The sequence below is a fragment of the Fukomys damarensis genome, unplaced genomic scaffold, assembly GCF_012274545.1.
Source record: "Fukomys damarensis isolate Sample0158 unplaced genomic scaffold, DMR_v1.0_HiC HiC_scaffold_26, whole genome shotgun sequence".
Classification (NCBI taxonomy): Eukaryota; Metazoa; Chordata; class Mammalia; order Rodentia; family Bathyergidae; genus Fukomys; species Fukomys damarensis.
Genome location: NW_022900938.1, coordinates 38,242,947 through 38,268,704, shown reverse-complemented (window position 1 = coordinate 38,268,704; position 25,758 = coordinate 38,242,947). Strand labels below are relative to the sequence as shown.

The following is a 25,758-nucleotide window of genomic DNA, read 5'->3' as shown; positions in this document are numbered from 1 at the left end:
TGTTTAGACATCTTGAAATCAGTGGCTGCTCCTGACAAAACTGATTGAGCAGCAGCAATTGGTGTTGGTGGTGAAGTGTCATCGAAGATTGAATTGGCTGTGTTGCGATTTAGTTCAGCTGCCCATGTGGAAAGTTTATTCCAGGTAGTAATATGTGCAGAGGCTTTCTTATTGACAATTAGATTTAGTGCAGTACAACTAACACTGTCATTCCTATTAGCTACTTTAAATTATCCATTCCTTTACAACCTTAAGGATGTTGCTTGTTATACTCTACATGTTCTACTGGAAGAAAACAATAGTTTTCTCTTTAGATTGAATGGTCATTTTGATTAGAACACTGGTGTTTACCTGTTTAAAGCAATTACAGGAAACACACATCCTGGTGCAGATACTGTAGTTTTGCCACTCAGTCAACTACTGTGACCTTCAAGAAGAAAAAAACAAAGAAAAAAGAAATACAAAAGGAAAGAAAATATTTTTATATAGAAATACAAAGAATGTTAAGGGACTAGTAAATTTAAAATAATACCATAAACTATAATCTTTCTATAAGCACCCGTTATTAAAATGTAGCTAATAGGTGCTTCTCCTAAGGGAACTTCATATAAATTTCCATGTTTCACACACACTTATTGCAGTTAATTAAAAGATAATTTGGAAACATAGTAAAAGTATTCTTTCCCTTCTGTGATGAATCATATTGATTCCTGTTATAAAACCAGAACCTGGGAGAAATAACTAATGGAACAAGAATTAAAAACATTTTGTCCTTGCAAAACTTAAGGTGGCCAAAGCCTAGACTTTTGTTAAAATTAGTAAACAATTCACTAATTCTAGGAAAAGAACACACAGAATAGCATAGTAGTTTTACATTTCACATAATACCATGTTTTCAAATATTAAATGTATTTTATTTGCCATTCTTTCATTTATTTTAAATTACCATGAAATACATTTTTAAGCCCTGTGATTTAGGAAGTCACACTTTCAAGCAATTTCTTCAGTCTCTACTAGATGGAGCCAAAGTATAAAAAATATATCCATATTAGACTGGATATCTAATGGTTCTTGAGCCAAAGCACTTTTATTAACATAATAAAGCAATAGAAAATTATGAGAAACTGAAATTTATTTTTAACCCTACTTACTAGAATCATTCGGGGTTGAATCATGGTTCACTTACATATTTTTCTTGAAAATTCTGAATATTTCAACCTCATATAACACACGAATGAAAGTTTTTTTATAATCATTTATTGACTAAATTATTGGGTTTATAAATATGTGGTTAAATCAGTAATATGTAACCATTAATTGAAAATTATAAAACAAAATTTATGTTAGTTAATAGTTTCATTAAAATATTTTTATATTTTGTAGAAAAAAGAAAAAATCATCAGTGAAGGAAATGGAAATATATAATATAAAATCAAAGATGGATTCATGAGAAGGAAAAAAAAGATTTAAAAAAATGTTAAATTATTTGATTTTATATTTTAAAAAATTGACTTGTATGTCATCCTTGAATTGTCCCCATCAAGATTAGCTACTCTTCATTCTTCTGAGAATTTTTGACAAGCTAAATAGTCAATTAAAAGAATCTTTTTAAAAAAAGAAACAAAAAAATATGTTCTTTGTCACTGCTATTTTATTTTAAGCCATAATCTTATTTCAAATACTTAAGAGTTTCACAAGAATTTTTAATTTAAAAATAAAACTAAAATTAAAATATTTTCCCCTCAGGAAATAAAAGGAAAAAAACACTTTAGGAAATCAAGAATAAAATACTTATTGTCAATAAAATTATTTAAATAATAGTCTATAAATCTAGAAATTATTTGCAACCTCATTTAATTTTATTTATTAATTTTATTTTATATGAGAGTGTTCAATGATTAATTCCTAGGAAAATGATGGTGAGAGATATCTTGGACCAAGTAACTGATATTTGTGTAATTAATTATGCTAGTTACTTTAGCAATTTTTCTCATGTTATGTATTTCTAGGATTTATACATGAAACAAAAACAAAAAATAGCTAGCTGAATAATGAAAGTTTTCCCAAAACACACAATTCTTTGTTATCTATCCTTGAAACCAAATACATTGGATACACAGTTCTTTTCTCTGTTGAGTCTACTACATCAAATTAGAAGTTGGTGAAAAAGAAAAAAAAAGAAGTTGGTAGAGCAATGTAAAAGCATAACCTATACAGGTAAATTAAGCTTATAGCTTCAGTCACGTAATGAGAGATCTGTTACACATACAGGCTATCAATGCCTCCCCAAAACTGCCACTAATTAATATTTTCTGCTCAGCCAAATAACAGTTATGGTCAGGTTTGTAAAACAAAACAAAACAAAACAAAACAAATGTTAATGTGTTTTGTGGAAATGTGTTAAATCTAATTGTTTTTTATTGATTTTTATATTTGTAATTGGTTAAATCAAGGTTTTTAACCATAGAAAAGTTTAGGTGAAACAAATAGTAAAGTTAAGAGTGAACAGACACCATTTATTCAATAAACAAGAAAGAGTAAGACTGTGGTTCTTGTGTTTTGGTATATAATATAGTTTATATGGGGATTTCAGAATATGCATTTGAATAAATCAAATATTTTTAAAATATACTATCAGCCAGTTTTCCATTCTTGTGAACTATTTATTCAAATAAACTGACATGATCTAAGTAAGAAGAAATTAAAGATAATTTTCAAAATGAAAATAATCTTTTAAATCTGGAAATTTATGAAAATAATTTCTAATGGCAGTTTGAATGATACCTTCAACAAGTAATTTCTCACCCAAGGAAATTAAAATTATTAACTAAATAGTATTTTGTTATGCAAAAGTCTTAGGGATCTAAAACTATTTTTGTAGGTCCAGTTTAAAAAAATAGTAAACAGTAAATTCACAATGAGATATTTACCAACAAAAATATATATTTTACCTAGATTTGCATTTAAAAATCAAACTAATATAAGGAAAAAAGCAAAAGGAAACAAGGTTAAAGAAAAAGAAGGAAAGTGAGAGACAAAAGGAACACACAAAAGCTAGAAAAAAATTTAAGGAAGTATTTTAAATGTAAAAGAACTATTGATTTAAACTAATAATGATGCATATTTTCTTCACCATACATAATTTAGTTTATAAATGTTTTAAAAGGAGATACTTATTATAAACATTATAGGTATGTCACAACACTATTGGGCCAGGGTTTTAGCTCAGTGGTTCTGCTGCCTGCCTCTCAAGTGCAAGGTTCAAATTTGATCCTCAGTACCAGAAAGATAAACAAACAAACAAACAAACAAATAAATATAAAAAAAAACACAGCACTGTTTTTGAACCACACTACACATCTCTTTTGTGATAATGGATCTTTGTCTTTCAACTAAATTTGAGAATCATTTTCCAAATTTGGCTCTTTCTCTCTCTTTCCATAGTGTTGATAGGTAGAGATTATAATTATCTTTTTTCTTTTGCTTTTTTATTGTTGTTTTTAAATTTTTTATACACCCAAGTGTGAGCTTCTATGATAAATCATTATCACTGATTCCTTTATTAATATTGTTGAATCAGTATATGCAATTGCTAGAAATGACAAATAATTATAATATAAATACCAAAAATAATTTGTTTTGTAATATTTAAATAGAAGAAAAAAATCATATTTTACATAGCGTGGTTATATTGGTAGATAAAGTGAATGATATATTGCAAAGTTCCAGAAAAAAAGAAATATTGGTATACAGAATGACCTTTAACATATTATTATAATTTTGACTTCTCTATCAGAAAGAGGAGTCACTATCAGTATATTATCGTTGGAATATTATATTCAATTTTTATGCATATACACTAAAAATGTAGGTTTCCATGACAGCAGGCAGCACCTTTTCCTATTTGAAAAAGCTTATGTTTCAAACAGTTGACAAAAATTTTTAGAATATCATCTGAAATTTAAAAATTAAAATGTAATATTTCCTCCATGAAAGAAAAAATGATACAGTATAACTACTGATAATTGAGTGGAGAGAAAATGGAGTATGCCACATCCTTATACCATAACTTTTGGGGGTATTATGTGGTCATCTGTCACCAAAAACCCATTAGGATGTAGCTAATATAAAAATTTATATAGACAAATATTTGAAATGTTTTGCATTCTATCCTGTATTAAAATATCTCCTTTTCCTCTGCTTTCTGCTAATACAAATGATATACTGAATATATTATAGATAAGCCATTAAAACACATTTTATTAAATAACTTTTGTTTTTCTGGTATCAGGGATCGAACTCAGGTCCTTGCTCTTGCAAAGCAGGTGTCGGAACCACTGAGCTAACTCCCTGGCCTTTTTTAATATTTTTGCTTTTGTTTCTATTAAATAACTAATGAAGAAAAGCTGAATATCATACAGTATACCCACAAAGACCAGACAGTAGGGAAGTTCACCTCTTCTTGTTTTTTGACCTTTTTAACGATTTTATGTATCATCTACTTAAGAGTCACAGAAGTTTACAGTTGAAATGAGTAGTAGAAGTGATCTTTTTCTAATTAAATACTTTCTGGAGGAAACAGATGCAAGAATTTGTCTCTTAATTTTGAGCCTGTACAAATGACCAACAGCAAATATAATCTTAAAATCCATTGCCACTGATTTCAGTCCTTGTTTTAAATCACTTCTCCAAATTTCAGGCAAGAAATTACAAGTGTTGCACGTGACTGTACATTAGTATTTTTCCCAATGAAGTAATGAGGTAAGACTCTGTTTTTGTAGGACTCTGTAATAACTGCAAAAGGCTACAGAGCAATGTAAAGCATGATCTTCATGAATTCAGATATCCGTGCTTCAGAATAGCTGGCTTTGTACTGGAAACCAACAGCTGAGAAAGGCAAGAGAGTAAAGCACGTATGATGGTTTGGCTAGCTATAGTTTCATAAAGATGATTTTTGAAAAGCAATGTTTAAAGAAAAGATTTGCTTTGGGCACAAATTATTGTGAAGATCTACTGAATAAGCAAATAGCAGAGAGTCTATGAACTTGGACCACAGACTGATGAAGACTCTCAGGATGTTTTACTACTAAACAGGAGCATCCCACATGGAAAAGTGGCTGCATAGAAAAATACCAAAAGGGAAGTTCTTTTCATTCACTGTGTTACCTTGTATGAATAAATTACCTAAAAGTAAAAAAGGATGCTAGGAGTGCTCTGTTATTTCACAGAATATTAAATTAAAGTGCGCTATAATAGCCAAAGACTTATCTGCTAACCTCTTAACTAGATTTCAACAGTTGAAAGGTCAGTTTAGAATCTTATCACTAGATGGCATTGTTACACTTGACTACAGTTTACGTAACACAATGATCAAATGAGCTAGTTAAATTAGTAGACAATTATCCCTATTCTACTCTTCATGTGATGAAACTGGTTACTTATAGCCTGCAGGATAAATCCTATAGGATGTCCCAATAAGTCAGGAATGTTTTTGCACAAGCTCTATCTTCTCAGCTTTCACCTCAATCTGTCATACACATTTGACACCACATTGTTCCAACAGTACTCAGAAATGACATGTATATAACGTGGAATATTGTGCACATTTACAGCCATGCTTTCTCTTAAACATTGCTTCCTGGATCTTGGCATGGCTCTTATGCCTAGCTGAGTGCTCTTCATGTTTCACTTAGAAATGAATGCCTAAACCAAACTTTAACTATTATTATTTTATAGAAAAAACAGAGGACAGCATAACTTCTGTCAATATTTTTAAGTTTCCACTGAGCCTACTATAAACTAATGAAGTCCCTAGTATCTACAGGGGAATGCTAGCACATGATATTTTTATGATTTAATTCCATTAATGCTGCACATTATAAATCAAGTTAAGTGGCATTTCCGTTAAAGGAGGTTCTTCTTTACTTATTTATTTCTTTCCTTAAGATCAACAAGACCAATTCAATAAGCTCAGCAACCCATTTTCTTCCCTAAAATAGGCCTTAGCTTTGTTTTCTTATGTTATCATAATCTAGCACTTTTCCTGTTTCAAATGAATACTCACTGGAGAAGCTAAGTCATTCCATTATGTGTGTTATCAAAAAGCAATACCAAACTATTTTTAAATGAATACAGATTCAAAATGCATTGTAATTTGTACCCAGCCCGCAGTTAGGCGATACCACCCAAATACTCTGTGTGTGATTACTGAACATCGCATTTACATATTTTAGAAGAAGTATAATATATTATGGGTGGTGATTTCTACTTACAAGAAGAGATGCTGGAAAAAACACATCACAGAATGATATTTTTGTTTTATTAGTGTAATAAAGCACAATTGTTTTGTCAGACTGCTGTAATATGTACCTGCTAACTAGAACTGCTATTTTGTTCTTTGTTAAGCAACCCTTCTTCAACTCAGTACTTACTCATGAATCTGGAAAATTGACTCTTTATACTCTTTAAACAAAAACCTTCTGAAGACATATTTTAAATTTCTATTAAGAGAACCCTGAAACCACACAAGTAATTGTTCAATAATATAGGATATTCAGTTAATTGATGCTTCACTAAAAACTACTAATTAATAAAATATATCAACATTAAAGTCATTTTCAAATGTTATAAACTAGAATTACACATAAAATCTGATCTAATTGTAAATATGTATTAAGTATAGAGTACTAGAGAAATTTATAATGTAATGTTAACTTCTGTGAGAATACTGTTGCAACAGGTCATAAAAAAGTGAACAAAAAGACTGGCTAGTGAAGATCTACAATCATCTTTTATCTGAAAGAAAAGGTAAATCTTTCTAGCCATAATTTTCAGCAATCATTGTACTGAAATTTACAATAATATGATTATATAAATTTAACAGCTTTTAGTAACCTTGTTAAAGATCGTAGGATCAAGATTTTCTCAAATTTGAATGTGTCTTTTTGCCTTGTAAAATAATTTTATTAATTTATTCAAAAATCTAATCACATATCATCCAGGCATACTGAAACGTTAAAAACAAAATGTTTCTTTTTTCAGTCAACATTTTCAAATAATGCCTGTCAGTTTACATTCAGCTCAAATTTCTTTTTACGCATCTGAGAATGACAAAGTAAAATGCTTCCAATTCAGAATTTATCTGTATTCAAGTTTATATACCCTGAGAGAATACATTTGACTACTGAAATCATGAATGAAAAAGAGAACCATTTCAGTATTATTTGTTGTTTGTATGGTTTCATAATTTACAGTGTGGCCTAATGAATTGTTATGGTGAAAATGAAACCTACTTTTAATTCTACCAGTTTTCTGTTGTGCTCCTTAATTTAACTTACACATGTAACTATTTGAAGTTTCCAGTATAGTAGATAAAAGTTGAAATATTTAAACATTACTCAGTGTAATTTGATAAGTATAGATTTTATTTTTAGCATAAAAGGAAGCTAGTCTTTTGATGCAAAAAATTTACATTAAAACATTGTTGAAAGATATTTTCGTGGTTTTTCTCCTGAACATTCTAAAGAAATGATGTTAGTAGGTATGTATAATTTAAATCTTACAATGAAGGTACTGTAGAGTGTATTTCTCATTTCTCATATAGTTGTCTCCCGAGTTCCCCCACTAGTCTCTGTCTGTCCTATGTGTCTGTCTCTGTCTGTCTGTCTCTCTCTACCTCCATTTCTCTCTCTTTCTCTCCATCTCTTCTCCTTTTCCCTCTCTCCTTCTCTCATACATCATGCACATATACACACACATGCCCTAACATTAGCTCTTTATTTCTCCAGCACCAATTTCAAATTCATGGCTGATGCCTAAAAGAGATAAATATAACATCAAAACTTGTGAATAGAGCTATTTATACCTATGCTCTAAGGGAAAATGGTGCCTTCACATGATCTAGAACACTGAAAAAGCCTGCATGCAATATAATTGTACATGTAATTTTCAATATTCCTGTCCATCAAACTTAGCTAAATAAATGTGTTCAGCACAGTGACATATTTCTAATTTTAAAAATATATTCTAAAGGAGAATCTGATTTAGACTTCCCAAATAACTACTTGAATTGCTTATGAACTCTATTAATTTCCTTTGTTTAAAAAATTTTTTGACTGCAAATATTTCTGTTATAACCACCACAATAAATGATTATCATAGTGTTTGCACTCTATATATTTATAGCCCTGTTTCAAGATCTCCTAAAATAAAGCAATATTCTCTAAGATAAATTCAAGAAGTAGATGGTTTTAGAAACTTAGTTTCTGTTATTATGAGAGTAAATTTTTTAAAAAAATGTATTATCTTATGAGTTATATGGTTTCATACCCAGGTGGTATTTAATTTTCTTCATTAAATTGTCTTGATTTTTTTCCTTAAAAATGAATTAGGCTAAGATAGAAATAATTTTTAATTATTAAGCTTATTCATTAATTTCAGTAAAAAGCCTGCAATGCATTAATAGTGTTATTGATTTTATAAAATGAGATCATTTTGAATTAAAACAGGATTGCTCGAGAGGTACATTGTGAAAGTAAGTAGGCACTGGTATCAGAGAGTAACTATTGTGAAAAAGTACTGGGACCTAACTGGATAGATCCTGTCTATCTCTACCATTTTTATTAGCTGTGCCACAAATCCACATTTTCCTTATCAATAAAATGATGCAACCAAAAATTACTTGGAATAACAAAGTATTTCATTAACAGTAACATTATAAATTCAAGGTGATATTATCCTGTACATTTTTTTTCTGGTAGGATAAATATTTCTCATGAATGTAGGAAGTAGGATTTTGTCTGCTTTTAAAAGTTGGCTGTCTTTAACAACAGGTATACAATCTGGCAGTTTACAAAGAGTTCCTCATCTTTTTCACCAAAAATAATTTGACATTTTGGTAAAAATGAAATGCATTTAGAATCTGAAGATCAAGTTGACAGCAATTACAGAAATTTTGCTCTCAAGCTACTTTACATAGGTCCTTATACGAATGTTTATTAATATCACTGTATTTTTAGAGATGAATGGATTCATCTTTATGAAAAGGTATATATGTATGTATATGTTCTATCACTACAAATATATCTGAGATATAGTAGATCCAGACACATATGCTCACATAAAATTGTCCCACCTCACTGAAATAGAGAAAAATGAAAATGAAGATCTGGGACCAGATACCTAGTCTTCATTTTATTTCATTTTAAATATCAGATTTGAAATTAATCCAAGGACCACCATAGAACAGAAAAATGTGTGTGTCAACATCACCTTTGCAAACTGTACTTGGCCAGGCGTAAGCCCTATTTTAGTGCTCAATTCAATTTGATGCAGATAACGAGATTAATTTGCAGGCTTCATTTTAATATTGTCTTTATTTTTAAAAAGCCCATTGACAGTGTCAAAGATTTTGATTAGATAATTTGATCACATTTCTCTAGCCAGATACAAATTAAAGTTGGAGCTAAAACAGAAAATCTTACTGTTTACTATTCAGAACAATCTTTCTATTTCAGGAAATGGCAGCGCTCCAAAAGCCACATGTGTACAAATGAAAATTCATAACATGTTATTCAAACTCCTGTTGTATTTGTGCAATTTACTAATTAGATATGGTAAGTATCAGCACTGAAATATCATAGTAATAACATTAAAAGGCAAAAATTCTACTTTTCTCACTTCACTTCTTTTTATGAATGACACAAAAGCCTGTTTTATACAGTCATTGTTCTCTACATCAAATATAAAATAAAAACTTAAAAGTGCAGTGGTTGTTTCAACAAGAGATCTATTTTCTGTAGGATAAATGGGAAGAATCTGATGAAAGAATAGTTTAATTAAGATTGGGGATATTTGGCATAAATCAACATCATACTTATGTATGAAAACTAATTTATTCTTCATATCATGTGTATTATATGATAAAAATGTCAACTCAGTTGACTTCATTGGATTACAACATGTAATCTTATATGTCAATTATTACTTTACAAAGTTTCTTCCTACTTTTCAAAAAAGTCTTTCTTTATATCACACATAAGATTCCTTTAAAATGAATCCATCATTTACACATATAAACTAAATGTGGTATTAAATCTCATGTTAGTAGATCTAAAAATGAATAAGGTGTGTTTGTGTATAATTTTTGGCAGAAACAAAAATTCCAACTCTCCAATCATGACAATTACTTTCTTTAGGTATAATCCTCCTTAAGCCCTTGCTTGATAGAGAATTTTGTTAATATTGAGCATTTACTGTGCCAGATATTGTAACAACTACCTTTCATAAACTTTCTCATTTAACTTCATCCTTTTGCCCACTGAGACAATCGTATTTTGACAAGCCATTTTACAGATTTATGAAATCACATCTTAGGGAAGTAAAATAACTTGCCTAGTCTCATATTATGGGCATACTAGAATTTGAATGCAGTATTTTGATATTAGAATCTATCTTATTAATTATCAGGGTACACTATCTGCTAATTACAATGTCAGCTATTTCTTATTAACAGAAGAAATTGGTGATTGACAGGCAGCATACATGTGTAACTGTTAACAATAAAAATTTGCTAGTACAGTTTTCAAGTCTAACAAAATTAGCAGCCACACTTTTTCTCAATGGTAAATCTTGTATCTTGAATGTGCAAATTTTAGGACTCTGGAGTCAAAACCCTTTATCAGGCCAACCTAAATAGAAACAATTTATTTTTGAAAAGGAATGAAAGGGAATAAATGTAATGGGTGCCTTCTGTCACCTGCATGTTCCCATGGCAGCATAGCAGGCTAAAGAGCCATCAGACGGTGAAGAAGAAAAAAATAGACACAGAATGGGAGGTGCTGCGACTCATATGGATTTGCTTCAGAGAGAGAGAGCAGGAGCTGAGTCAGTGTGCTGTCTGGGAGTTGAAGCACAGGGACTGATCAGGGGAGACTGAGCAGCCTTTTGCAACACATTCAGCCTGTTTCCTTCTCATTTCCTTGACTCTCCTTCTATGATCTAGGAGCAGACCTGGCCTTTGACATGCACTTATTCTTCTGTTCTCAATTATTTCATTATAATTTTTCTGACTTCTTTCCTTTCTTACTTCACACATATGGAGACACTCTATAAGAGTCCATGCACACAGGCACACACTTTCTTTTTTGATCTCACCACCCCTTCTCAATGCATTTTGTTACACAAACTGAAAAAATCCCCACTGTAGTGTTGACATATCATTCATTATTAAAAAAAGAAAAAGCCTTTCAGGTTTCCTAGAGCACACAGATTCATAATGAACATAGAAACTAAGCTATAGAAAAGGGAAACTCATGTTGCAAATTGTTCATATTGATAAATAATAAATTTCCCACACAATGATCATCAAATATATTCACACCAATATACACTCTTCTAAACGAGTCCTATAATTAATAATCTGGTATTTTAAGCATTGATCAAAGTAATATACTCTCCAAGCAGTTTTCAGCTTTGCTGAATCTTTTTCTAACTATTGCATCTTGCCACCCAAAGACAAAAACTATTTAGTGGTACATGCTGATTTAGATCCGCTCAGAAGCTTACCTTCAAAATATTCTTCATTTTTAGTCACATCCATGGAACTGCTTTGCTTTGCTTGATATGTAAATATAACTCAATGAATGAAAGACTAAATATTTAAAATCACATTTATTTAGTACTCATGGTTTGCATACCCATTATTCATGTCTTCAATTCAACCAATCTCTTATATATGCCTTATTCTTTTTTGCCTTCCTAAAAATTGGCACTGTGGTGGGCAGTTGGCCTTTCCTACTCATGAGGAAAGTACTATGCTTCATTATTTCTCTGAGTAGCCTGAGTATAATAATCACATGGGGCACAGGATAAAAATAAAGAATTTTTTTTGTTTTGTTTTCCCCAGAGAGTCTTGATGGGACCAGATTATCCTCATGTTAGGATACATTTCTGACAAAGTGATGTAATGGTAAATGATTGTTTGCAAAAATTGATGTAGGTTGTGCTATTTTTAAAATAGAGGTCAGGACTAGAGGTATAGTTCAATGGTAGAGCACCGCCCAGAATGTGTGGGATCCTAGTTGGATCCCAGTATCACAATCAATCAATCAATCAATCAATCAAATCAACTGAAAATAATTATAAAATAATTTTTGTGTGAATAATTTTCTGTATGAAAGCTAATTTAAATTACCTCATGTTTAGTAGAATTGATCTAAAATACCATCATAATGCTGATTTTAGACATAATTGTCACACCCTGATCCCAACTCCTATATAATGATTTTTGTGAAAATAATTAAACCATTCTGTTCAACAGTGACTATATAAGTATTAATTAGTTCATTGGACAGAATATGTATGTAACATCTTGAATCCTGGGATAAAAGACAGACTTTTAATATATTTTTAATCATTAATGAACTCATGTTGTCAATATCATTTCTAAAATTTCCAAACATTGTTAAAGCCTTTTTTCTGTGATCATAAATGAAAGCTTGTATCAAAATCCAGCTTTTTGTTAAAATACAAAATTTAAAACCTCTTTCTAGGCTTACTCAATCATATTCATTAATGATAGCATAAGTATGCAATTTCAAATAGGGTTTTTAAAATATTCTTATTTCCCTCCTACTGAAATTCTCAGTTAAAAATCAGTGTTCTCCTCATTCAGGAAGGCACACAAGTCCAGGGTAAAGAAGTTAAGTCCTGATTGACTGAACAAAACAATATTGAATTATGAGAAAATTAAAATAGCTATTACTTTCTCTGCCCATCATAATTCATAATCATTTTCATGGTATTGATGGAAAGAGATAACGGATGGCCTCATCACCATGAGTAAACGTTGTATCATCTCCCCTGTGAGAGAAGAATTCTGGTCATGTAAAACAATGACTAATTAATATATTGTACAGCACATTTTGAGACATGTTATGATATTAATCCTTTAAGATATGTTTTCTTAGCTGAGTCACACACTAAGAGTAACTATGTTTTAAATTATAATTAGTTTTGCCTCTTCCTACCTCTAGGATCTAACACCTTGAAAGAGAGGAGACAATCTTAGAGAAAGCCACATACAATATTTTTAAATGATATAAATCTATTGTAAAATTGTAGTAGAAGAAAAATTTACATTTACAAAATGCATATAAATCTATAGATCTAAAGATAATCACATTAGTGGTATGAACAAATAGAAAAGTTTATACATACAGTCTAGGAAGCATTCCTTTTCAATGAATGTTAAATAATATAATCGAGTATTTGTATCAACTTATTAAAAAACTGTGCAATTTTTTTATTCCATATAATTTACAACCTGGATAATTTAAAGCAGATGCAAATTTTATGTCTTAATGTCATTGAGGTATTTAAATATAGTATTTTGTGCATTTTTAAAGTGTGGGATAGACAATGTCTGTGTATTAGCTTCCCACAAAATCAGAAGATTGGAAAATATCTCAAAAACTGTTCTGGTATGGAAAAAGAAAAAAAAAATGGTAAAGGGATAGACAGACAGAGGGATCTCCAATCAGATGGCTGAGATAGCTTGGCCTATCACCATTACCATTAGATAAAGCTGTTAAACAAATGAAATTTACTTTCCAGATTCTTCTTGAGTGCCAGTCAGTTGGGTGTTTTTAATCATCTGTGAATTTTCAGAGTCCTTCTAAAACCATTACTAGGATGTGAGAGGTTAATCCCACCTCCTGACCTCATAGAGCTGTGGGCCAGACCTTTGGAATTCTAAAAGGCAATGAGGCCTCCTTCCTTTTGATTTAGTTTCGTGGGCTCCGGGGACATCAATTTTTAAAGGCCCAGTCAACAGATTACAGAACTCATTCAAGTTAAATTTTTATTAGAAAAAAATTACTCCATAAAAAAACCCCTCCTGTGAAAATATAAACTTAAATATGTTTAGCTAGGGTGGACTAGCAGAAAATGTGGAATAAAGAATTTCAAAGATTTTTCAATGTGAGTATGGAGACCTCTAATTAATTTGTTTCTTTGAGTGTTTCTGTTAAATCATTAGTATCAATTATAATTTTCAAAGTTACTAAAATGCATTAGAAATAATTATCCATGAATTATAAAGAATGTCAGAGAAACGACTACTGACAACAAATTCAGGAACACCAAACAACCAGAAAACTTTTCATTAACTCCAATTTTTTTTTTTAGAATAAAGTGTGTTTGGACTCTAGCCTATTTCTGAATAGATTACTAATATATCTTACAAATGTTCTTAAAATTTTTATATTTCAAATTAAATATATATGACTTATTTTGAGGTCTCCAAACTAACTTTACTTTGGAAGTTATTTATACTTTAATGTTGTAGAAGAAGCATTCTACATGTATGACATTTCTTGTTCACACAGGAAGTATTTTCAGTAATTGGGACTACACTCCTTCATTTCCTCTCCATTTCTGTGATTCCCTGTTGAAGAAATTGAAATATTAGTTCACTGTTCAATATTAATTCACAAGAGTTAGTTCACTGGTTACTAGTTTTATAGTCTTGCCCAGATCAAATTGCAAAGTGGCGGAAGAAACCTCTTATGTGTGCTATTCGTGATAAGTAAAGACATGTTAAACTCGAATCTTGTCTATGTGCTTTGATGTCCCAGCTGCGGTGAATGATCTACAGTGTTCTATTAACATTTTTAAAATTGTGGGAATCAGAGTTTTGGTTTGTAAACCTGGATCCTCCCCAACAACAACAACAACAACAACAGACCAAAATAATATTATAGTTGTCAAACACTCACCCTCAGCATCATGTTCAGAAACTAAAACCTAGCAATATGCCCCAACCCCAGATGAAATCAGAAGTCAACAAAACCTGAAACTCAGTTCAGCAAATTAATCTAACCCTTTCTTATTCATTATACAGTGATACCTCAGTTGTGAACTTTTCATTGTTCCAATAGCAAAGTTTGAAAAAAATCTTCTCAGTGCTCCCAACTTTGCTGGATAGTCAAACTGAAACTTCAACTTGAAAAAAAATTATATAAGCCAAGGACACACAGGACTGATACTTCAGTCTTAGCTCTGCTTTTGCCCGGAGAACATATAGTGCTTGGGTTGGTTAAAACATGCGTTACTGTGCTTTTATTTTTATTTTTTTTGCACTTTATTGGTATAAAATACTGTAACCATGGATCCAAAGAAAGTTAGAGAAACCAACAGTAAAGCTAAGACGAGAACTGTGAGAACCATGGTCATATTAAAGAAATAATTGTGAAATTTGTTAAAATCCTGGACAAATGATTTTATACATATAATTTTGCTCCCTTAGAACAAATTATCTGGTTTTCCATTATTTCTTGTAGGAAAAATATGTTCAGTTCTAAAATTTTTTAGTGTTTGGACAGAATTTGGAGTGAATTGAATTCAACAACCAACATATCACTGTATTGGTCTGTGTATCTTTCATTACTTATAGCAATACTTTTATTATCTCTAAAACTAAGCTGGGAAGGAATGTGACCCTCCTGAAAGCTTTCAGCAGTTCAAGTTTACTGGGCATTAAATAATACAGTCATGATATTACAGCCCCTCAATGAGATATAACCAGCCAGTTCAGGAAGATTTGTTGAGTTGATAACAGTAATCAGATGTGAAGCCACTGAAGTGTATTAAATAAACTGAGGTTTATCTAATTTAAAATAAAATAATTATAAACATAACACAAAAACAAAAGTAAATAAATGAAGCATTATAATATGGTGGTAGCAGGATATAAAATAAAATCATTAGACTTTCAAGCAGTGAAAATTAAATGTGACTCCCAGGCCATGCCCTCTTATCCCTTTCTCCTTTCTCAGTCTTCTGCACCAAATTAAGCGACCCTGGTGTTTTTACATTAAGTGACTAGAAGCTTTGGATTCAGCCTTCTCTCTTCTTTTTAATCTCATATCCAAACCTTCTGCAAATCTTCAAAATATATTTAACATTGAAACAGTTCTAAGATTTGATGTATCACCGTAATCTTGGCTAGATTAATCTACATTTAGCACTCTATGGTCTGTGCTTAACACAACAACTACGTTGACGTCATTCATAAGTATTCTAAGTGAAGTCACTTACTTACACAAAAATTTTCAAGTGCTCCTGGAAAATAACAAAGCCAAAGATTCACTAAGTGAATCTTGAAAACAAGTTTTAAAAAAATGAAGAGGAGGTCACTGGAAACTGGAGTTTTCCGGGAATATATTATATTTATCAAAGATTACTTTTAAAAGAAAAGAAACAAAAGATGCTCTTCTTTATGCTGCATAGGCACGACTTACATTTAAAGTTAGTGTTCAGTCTGAGAATTACAGCCAAGCTGTAGAGAAATCCCATGCCTGCTCACCCCTACAGGAGCAGAATCTGGAAGCCCATGACTGTCTCCTTGCAGAGACACACTACCAGCTAGGCTTGGCCTATGGATACAATTCCACATATGATAAGGAAGTGGTACAGTTCAGCAAAACTACTGTTATCATAGATAAGAGAATGCTTGTGCTACATAAGTAGTTGAGGGAGACTGAAGGATCGCGTACTGAATATAAGAAAGAAATTGAAGAGTTGAAGAAACCATTACCTGAAATTAGACAGAAAAAGAGGTGAAAGGGTCCCACAGATTGAAAATATAGCCAAATTGGCTCTGAAAGCTTTTTGTGGTGGAGATCTGTACTTCACGTTGCACTTCTGGTGTAGGTGGCTCCTCAAATTGCCATAATTGCCAGTAAAAAACAACAGATGGCATTTCCTCAACAAATTGTGTGACTGATATTTGCCACCTTGTCAGAAACAAGAAGAAACAAGAGAAGAATCCCAGGAAAGATGATGGAAGAAAGGCAAACAAGAGCCAGCAGTCAATGAAAGTAGTAGGGATGTTTTCCTCAGCAGAAATAAAATTTCTGAAAACATGGAAGAGGAGGCTGAAGAACAGGGTGAATGCTAGACAGCTTGAATGGAACCCTGGGGTGTGGAGACTACAACTGAAATCGATGTATGCTAACAGAGGTAGCAGAATTTTTCTCCCAGGGGTGTTTATGTATAAGGCATACTTTTTCACTTTTGGAATTCTATTTTTCTAATGTAATTTAATCTTTTTCAGATCTCACCAGAGAGTCCAAGATGGTAATCCTCCTGTCTCAGGTTCCCAAGTGCTAGAATTACAGGAGTGTATTGCCACATCTGGTGTGATTATTTTTGTATAACTTTAATGAAGAAGGTAAGCAAAGGGAAATTTTATAAATTAGCAAAATACATTTAAATTTTTTACATTTTAATAAGATTCTTGGATTGTGAACTTGATTGGCTTAAAAGTTGCCCAGATTAGTAAATTACAATCTGGGTGGTTCATGGAAACCTGACCTTGGGTATTATAAATGTTCCCCGATCCCTTCTTCTAGTTTGCTTACCAGGTATGATGATCTCAGCATCTGTGCTCTGCCATGCCCTTCTACAATATCATTTCTGCCTTGGAGTCAGCTGATCACGAACTGAATGCCCTGAAATTATAAGCCAAACTAAATCATCTCTCCTCCTTTAAGCTGTGAGTGTGAGGTATTATGTCTCAGTAGTGGAAGAGCTGACTGATGCAGAGAATTGGCACCAGGAGTGCAATCCTTGCCACGATTATACAAAACCATGTTATTCAAAAGCCTTTGGAACTGATTGGTGGGGAAGTTTGACAAAGTTTTAGGGATTAGCCTGGAGATAGCCGACATGACTATAAGAGCTCTATGTGTAATTCTGGTTGGAGCTCAGAATGCAGTTGTTCCCCAGTTCACAAACTTAATTTGTTTTATGACCTGGGGGAAGATGGACACATTTTTGCTTGTGTAGGGACGGTGCCCAAGGTTGTGTTTGTTACCTGATGCAGAGTTTATTAATCCAAGCAAAAATTTTTTGAATGTTTTTGTTTGAGAACAGAACTGTTTGTGAACCATGGTATTACTAAACCAGACTGCCAGTAGGAATGTGGACAGAAAAAGTCAGGTTCAAAATGTTTCAGTTGGCAACAAGGACTTTCTTGGTAAATAGAATAGAGGACATGTGTGTTACGCTCTGGTGAAAACAAACAAACAAACAAAAAACTCTTCTACATTCTTCCCACTTACTGAGATTATATAAAGGAATGAGATTAAGGGTACGCTGACTGACCTTGTGGAGGATAATTCAAAGCAGCCCAGCATTCAGGCAGTAGCATAGATATTACTTTCTGCATTAAACCTGATTTATAGTGAGAATGAGAGGTAAAGGCTGAGCAGATATATTTGAAAACAAAATTGACCCAGAGGAATTATGTAAATGTAGACGAAGGAGGAGGTTCCTAAAAATAGTAACATCAATAAACAGAAGCTAAGATCTTTGATGAAGAGTAAGAAGAAAAATGTCTTGAAGGCATCTTGGGAATCACAGAGACCCAGTGTACTGTCAGGTTTTCAAAAGTATAGACCTTGCATTTGATAAGAGATCCCATGGGTCCCCAGCTCAAGAAGAATCTCCAAAGGAATGGTTCCCTGGGATTCTTTTTCACTGTGATCAGTCATCTCTGGTCACTCAGAGGCTGTTGTAGCCACGGCCCAAGGAAATTTGTCTACTTCTGCTGTCAGCAGACATTGGATTCATCCACATGATGCTGTTTTTATCAGCATGCAGAATGCAAGAGTTGTGGTTTAGAAAGTGATCCAACAAGATATCAAATGAAGTCCTGGAAGGCCAAGCACAGAGCCCCTGAAATGACAGCACACAAAACCATGGAATGAAGACAAAATCCAGTGGAGAACCCAGGATTTTGGATATTTTAATAATGTTGAAAGTCCACTAAGAAATATTGCAGGCCATGAGTTGAGCTAGCTTAAAAGAGAGGCCATGTAGGCTACACTGGAACTCACAATTCAAATGTTGGATATGGAGCTTCAACATTTAATTGCTACTTGGCCAATTTTCTTGCTTTGTTCTGATTCTTATCTCTTTCTTTCTTCCTACTTTTCAGAATGGAAATATTTACCCTTTGCAATTGTGCTTTGGGATTATGATACATTTTTATTTTATTTTTACAAAATTTCACAACTATGAGTTTTCCTTGATCTCAGGGAGATATGGATTTGGACATTTTTGAAATGTTGAGAATTTGGGGAAGGGATTATTTCACTCACAGTTGTACTAAAATTAGCCATATCATGTTAGGCAGAATTATGACTTTGTATTTACTTGGAGATTAAGTATGGTTTCAGGAGATATCTTTGAGTATCAAGTTTACAAGGGGAGGGATGTGACAGTGTTTTAGCCACTCTCTCATTGCTAGAACAAAAACCGAACACCCACAAACTGAAGGAAGAACATTTTACTTTGACTCACAGTTTTTATAGGATTCAGTTCACAGCTGGCTCCAAAATAGGAAGGGCCTTGGGGGAGGTTCTGATAGAGGAAAGCCGCTTATGTCATGATGGCCAGGAAATGGAGTAAAGGGTGAAGTCAAAGACGGAGACATGCTTTTCCACTTCATGCCCCAGTGACCCACCTCCAAATAGGACCCACCTCCTAACAGCAACTCAGCTATGATCCAGTTACCCATAATTCAATTACCTTCCAAAACGCACCTCTGAACATATCAGTCATCTTGGGGACATTTTCCATCTAAGCAATGACAAACTATTAGGTGGATTTGGCTATTAACATATTTGGCTTGGGAGCCTCCTAGGAAATTAGCTATGGTTGTGTCTGGGTAGGTCACAGAGGCCTGGCATTGACAACTATATATGATTCCTGGTCATCAAAAATATCTGAACAGTGTAAGTTAATGTTAGTTTCATTGTATTATAAACTTATATGCTCTTACTTGTTTGGTCAAATATTCACTAACACATAATCTCCAAATTTTTCCAAGCTAAGTAAGCAAAATCTTAAAATTATTTTAATGTTTAATCTCTATTTTCTACAAATGGCTGGGATTTGAATTTACTTATACCTCTTTAGAAGTGAATAATGTTTCAAGCCTAAATCAAACTGGTTTGGTCATGAATTTACCTTTCACAATTGAGATTATTACTAGATCTTCAAATATTATAATAAATGCTGTCTTGGTTATAAGAGCTATGTACGATATGACAGGAGGTGGACATTAAGTACATTATAAATATTGCTAATCCTTACCCCATTTCAATTGCCAACCAAAATTCTATAGCTTAGAGAGACCTAGCACTGCAATCGAGTAACTCATAAACTCAAAGTTAACATTTTATTACTATCTCTTTTCTACTCTTCAAATATGAGATTTTCAAAGTCATAGAAATCCATTATGTTCAATCTGCATAATAAAATGGACCTTTATGTATCCAAATTTCAAATTAATTTCTTCAGACTCTACAATTATGTACAGCTTTTAATATTTAGTAGTTTTTCCTATGGTTTTCTGGCAATAAAACTTAAGGCAGTATTGCTCCCAAAATGAAATTTCCATCTTTCCAATTCTGTACCCATACAGATCCTAAATCACATTAGCCAGATGCTAACAAATATCTCTTTTCTTTAGCTGTTTTTTCAACTTTCAGTACCCTAAGGCTTTTATACCTTTTGAATCCTTAAGAAATTTGAATCGTTAAGAAATGTGCTGACATCTTCAAATTCTCTCTACAACACTCTATTTCCTTCCTATGTGTTTACCCCTCTGTGTGGATAGGATGGAAGATATCCTTCTACCTGTTTTATTTCTTCTGTGGTAAACATCTGATCTGTGGGAAACACATACACAATATTTTCTCCATAATCTCTGAGAGTGCAGGACCTAACTACAGTACCACTTTTTTCTTTTGCGTATCAGAGTTAAAATTTAGGTGGTCTTCTATCTTTGGTGTGTATTAAGAGGAGTTATAGCCAGTAAACTCTGTCACTTCTAATACAATAAGGGATTCAAATTAGGCTGAGTGGTTTCATTGAATCCTCTCCATTAGGTTTGAGATGATGATCAAGGACATTGTAAAGCTCCCATTTGAGAGAATGGAACTCAAAACTCATGTAGACTTTTTCTTTAAAATCCGTTTTACAGCTACTGACCATTGCGAAGATTTTGACCATCTAAGCAATTATTGTGCAGGTTTTTCAAAACTCCTTTTTTGCATAGTATCTCACTTTGGTTTTATCGCTTGGATCAAAGTATCTACTTTAACATCTTGTTACACTATGAAGGTATTTCACAGGCTCAGCAACTAACAATGACACATTTCTACTGTAGTATCTCTTCTCTAAATTTTTTTCAATTTCAGTTGTCAATTTTCCTTTTAAAGAGTGGCACAATATGCCAGTTGCATTTTGAACACAGCAGAAGATGAAAAGAAAGCAACTGGCATTTACTGAGAATATGCCATGTGAAAGGTGTACTCCTGGATGCTTCATGTAAGACAGATGATGAATTTAGAAAAAAAAGTGTACATGTATGGGGAGAGAGGATGATGATTATTATTAGAGAGTGTTTTAAACATTCCTTCTTTCAATGAGAGACTGGCAAAACTTGCATTGCCACTACTGGCTTTTGTGCCTATTATCTTTTGTCAGTTTCTCTCTGTGAATGAATTAAATATTTTCTCTATGCAGCTAGACAGTCTGTAATATAGTTCCCAGAATTCAAGTTTTGTTCTCTCTCCAGTTGTCTTCAGTTGTTATCTGGTCCGCAATATATGTCATATCTTTAATCTCTGAATTAATTTGAGGATATTCTATAAAAATGAACATAAAAGTATTGTAATTATCCCACATATATTAACTTTTCTAAATTCTAAGTATGCATTTTTTCATGTGTAAAATAAATAGCAAACATTGTGTAAATTTAATTTTCATCGGTAGGAAAAAGAAATTTTGTTATCCAAAATAAATTTTAAGCAAATTGCCTCCTGATGAAATGGATCTTTCTTCTTATATATGAAATGCTTCTTATAAGTATGCGTTATGCAATGCCTTGAATAAGCATGGGACCAGACTATTTTTAAGGCTCTGTAATGTTGATATATTCATATCACAAATAAGTTTCACTAAATAATTTAAATACTTGTAATTATATGCAATTGATTTTGGTTAACTCTCACCTGAAGGGTATGTTCTTTATCTAGATTTGCTTTGGCCATGGTTTTCAATTAGAAAACAAGTTACAATTAGATTCTGAGAGTTGTCCTGTACTATATGCTAAGCTTAGAAAGTACCAGGACCAGTCTTAGAATGGAGTATGTGCAAACACCGTATTATTTACAGCAAACTAAATATAATGCCTTGATTTGGCACTGCCTGCTTGATATTTCTCTTGAAAACTGTTACATATGTTTGTTTTGAGTTTCTGCCAAAATAGCAAGATTGTTAAATATATTTCATGTACTTCTTTTTAAATACAAAGAAGAAATTAAAAATTACCTTAGCTTAACTTTTGTATATCAGTCCAATGAACACTAAATCATAGGAAGAAAATATAAATAATATTAAAATTATATGGAAAAATTTCTCTTGTAATAGCAAATGTATTAAAATTGTAAGATACCAACATTCAGCTTTATACTTAAACTCGTCTATCCATACTAATGTAACTCATTTCTAAATCACATGTAGAATATCATAAGATTGTAATTATGTGGAGGCTGATTATCGGAGTTGTCAATTACTCAAGGCTTTTTCTTTCCTTCCTCGTCTTCCTGCTATCCACCTTTTGGACAGTTATCACCTTGTTAGTATCTCTACTCTCTGCTTGTTAGTGAGATTGGCAGGGGAAGGGAAAAGGTGTGAAAACTTAAATCAGTAGATATTATTATTACTTGTACGAATCTCCCATGAAAAATTGGTGAAGAAGTTTGAAGTTAGTAACTAAAATATCATGCTGGGGTAGGTGTTTTTCACTTATTCTCATTTATGCAGAGATTTATTAAGTAATATGCAAATCTTAAAAGGAGCAAAAAAGTATTTATGATGGAACTTTCTGAGAAATTTATTTTAGATAGAAACATTTTAGAGAACCTTATATAAATTGGTTGCTTTAGTAGTTCAAAATTTTGTTCTTTACATAATTATATTAGGATAATTATAATTTACTTTGTAAGAGAATGATTCAAACACAAAATTAATTAAATATTTCTAAAATACATTTGATACTTCTCTTTAACTTGGAAAAAGTAAGTCTGAAAGTCAATGCTTCACTTTTTATAATTTGCAGGTATTACAGTATATTACACACAAGTTTATATACTATAATTTTTTATTTTATAATTTCTCTTTTCAGTAAATATGAATGTATTTGAAAATATTTCTTAGTATGAATTTTTTAAAAATATCCAATTCACCCGACACATTTCATTTGCTTGAACTTGTTAGATTTAAAAACTTCATATAAGCATCAATTTTTATTTCTTCAATAATAAAATATTCATTGAACATTAAGTTCTGATATAACACACAGTAGACTTTAGATAGCAATGATGTTGTATTGGTCTCAAAAATTGCAGGCTAATTGGAAAGATTATACATTAATCAAATAATCCCATAATGTCTTCAGCTCTTATACAAGGTGAGTCCAACTACAGAAGAATGTAAAGGACTAAAAAATTAATAATAAAAGATTCAACTTTACTATACCTTTCCAATTTCAGGAGAATTCTAATGTTCTAGATGATTAATACTTTCTGCTTTTACTCAGAGTGCATTATTAAAATCCCAGAAAAATCACCATATACATGTCCAATTTTATATATTTATTATCTGACAACATTCTCTTTTGCTTCTTTCTTTTGACTTTGCTGATGATCCCAGTTAGTCCCACTCTGTTTCTTCCTTTAAATCTCTCAGAACACTTCTTATAATGTCCAAATTTGGTTCAAATGCCTATAACATCATATTATAGAATAGTTTATTGTTCTAAGCATTCTTGCCTTATAGTACACAGATTTTCTCTTGTACAGTTGGTAAGAAAAAATTAACTTTGATTTCTTCAGTAAAAAGTGAAAAAGTGATGCCTTTCCATTATAATACAAATTATAAATATGAACAAATATTCTATTTTACTATTGTCTATCATGATGGATGGTAGGTGGTCCAGAAAGAGTTATTGAAGATGGCAAAGATTGTTGTATTTCGTACCAGAGGACCACATATCTGTACTGATCTCTGAAAAGGTATCCTAAAATAAAAACAAAACAAAAAACTGTTTATGTCATGGAAAATCTGCCTTGCCTGCTATTGGATTTGAAAATATTCACACAAGGCTGCACACTCTCATTTCTGAACACCAACCATTAAGGTATTGGACACTGAAGAGTTAAGGTAAACAATACACAAGATCACCTCAACCCTTTTCACAATCAACAAGTTTGGGAAATACCTTAGAATACTATAACTTTTCACAAATGACTACAAGGACTTTCAAAACCCACTGAAAGCTATTCTACTCAGAGTTATGATTTATTACATGAAAAAGATTCAGATTAAATGAGTTAAGCAAAGAAATGCAAAGGGTGTACATAATTTACTAAATAAAGAGCTTCCTTTATCTTTTACCCACAAGCCAAAATGCATCACTTTCCTATAATTCATATTCAGTAGCCTATGAGAAAGACTGCCAAACATGGTAGCTCAACTGCGTCTCAGTTTGTGGAGGCTTCAGTAGGCTACAACATCTAAGCATGATGGATTGATTGACTAGCCTGGAGGTTGGTCAGCATCCTGAAGCCACCTGGTGCATGTGGTTTAGAGTTCTATCCTAAATCACAGCATTACTTTCTGCCTAGAACCAGGCCACGTACAAACTAAGATTACTGTCCAGGACCCAAAGGAAAGAGTAGACCTCATTTTGGGCACAATCAAATTTTTCCTTACACATATGGAAAGTTAATTTTTCTGAAATATCATTTCATGTAACAGCAAATCATTAAAGAATGCTTTTGTGCTTTTAAAATATATTCTTACCTAATGTGTATATCTTATTTTAAAGAATGAAATATTTCTAAAATATTTCCAAGAATTTTTAATTCATTCTTAAAAAGCTATATATTAAAAGACATTAATGATTTTCTCATTTAACTTTCATTATAACTTTACCTATAAAATTCAGTACAGTAGTATCTGGGTTTACAAACTTAATACATTCCAGGATTCTGGGGAAGATGGGCATGATCGTATTCTTTACTGGATGCAAGTTTCCATAAGGGAAGCAAATTTTTGCTGAAGGCTTGTTTTCCAACCATATTGTTTGGAAACAGAAGGGTTAGTGAACTGAGGTATTATAGTACTGTACTCTGACAAACTGTTCAAGCTGTCACCAGCAAATTGGCAGTAATTCTGACTTAAATGGCAGTGTGTGGGGGGGTGGGTGGTGTGTGTGTGTGTGTGTGTGTGTGTGTGTGTGTGTGTGTGTGTTTTAGTCAATAGGTAATTACGTGAGGTTAAGGAAGTCATTTGCTGATTTAACCCTAAACAAGTCTTTTATTGGGCCACAAGGATTCAAATCTGGTCATAATAATACTAAAAAAGCTTCATTTTTGTTATATTTAAACAAGGGAAATATAATCACATTAGAATTAGAAAAATACAAGTTATCTATTCAACACACAAGTATACTCATTGATAATTTACATATATATACAACTTAAAATAATGTAAACTGGGGATTTAGCTCAGTGGCACCATGCCTGCCTTACAAGTACAAGGTTCTGAGTTCAATCCCTGGTACCATAAAAATATAAAATAAAATAAAAAAATTAAAATAACATTAATTTCTTATGG

General features: G+C 32.1%; 1 pseudogene; it reads left to right on the top strand.

Annotated features, from left to right (window-relative positions):
• LOC104850160 overlaps nucleotides 1-16,960 on the top strand; it is a 47,543-nt pseudogene extending 30,583 nt beyond the window's left edge.
• Nucleotides 16,961-25,758: the final 8,798 nt, after the last annotated feature.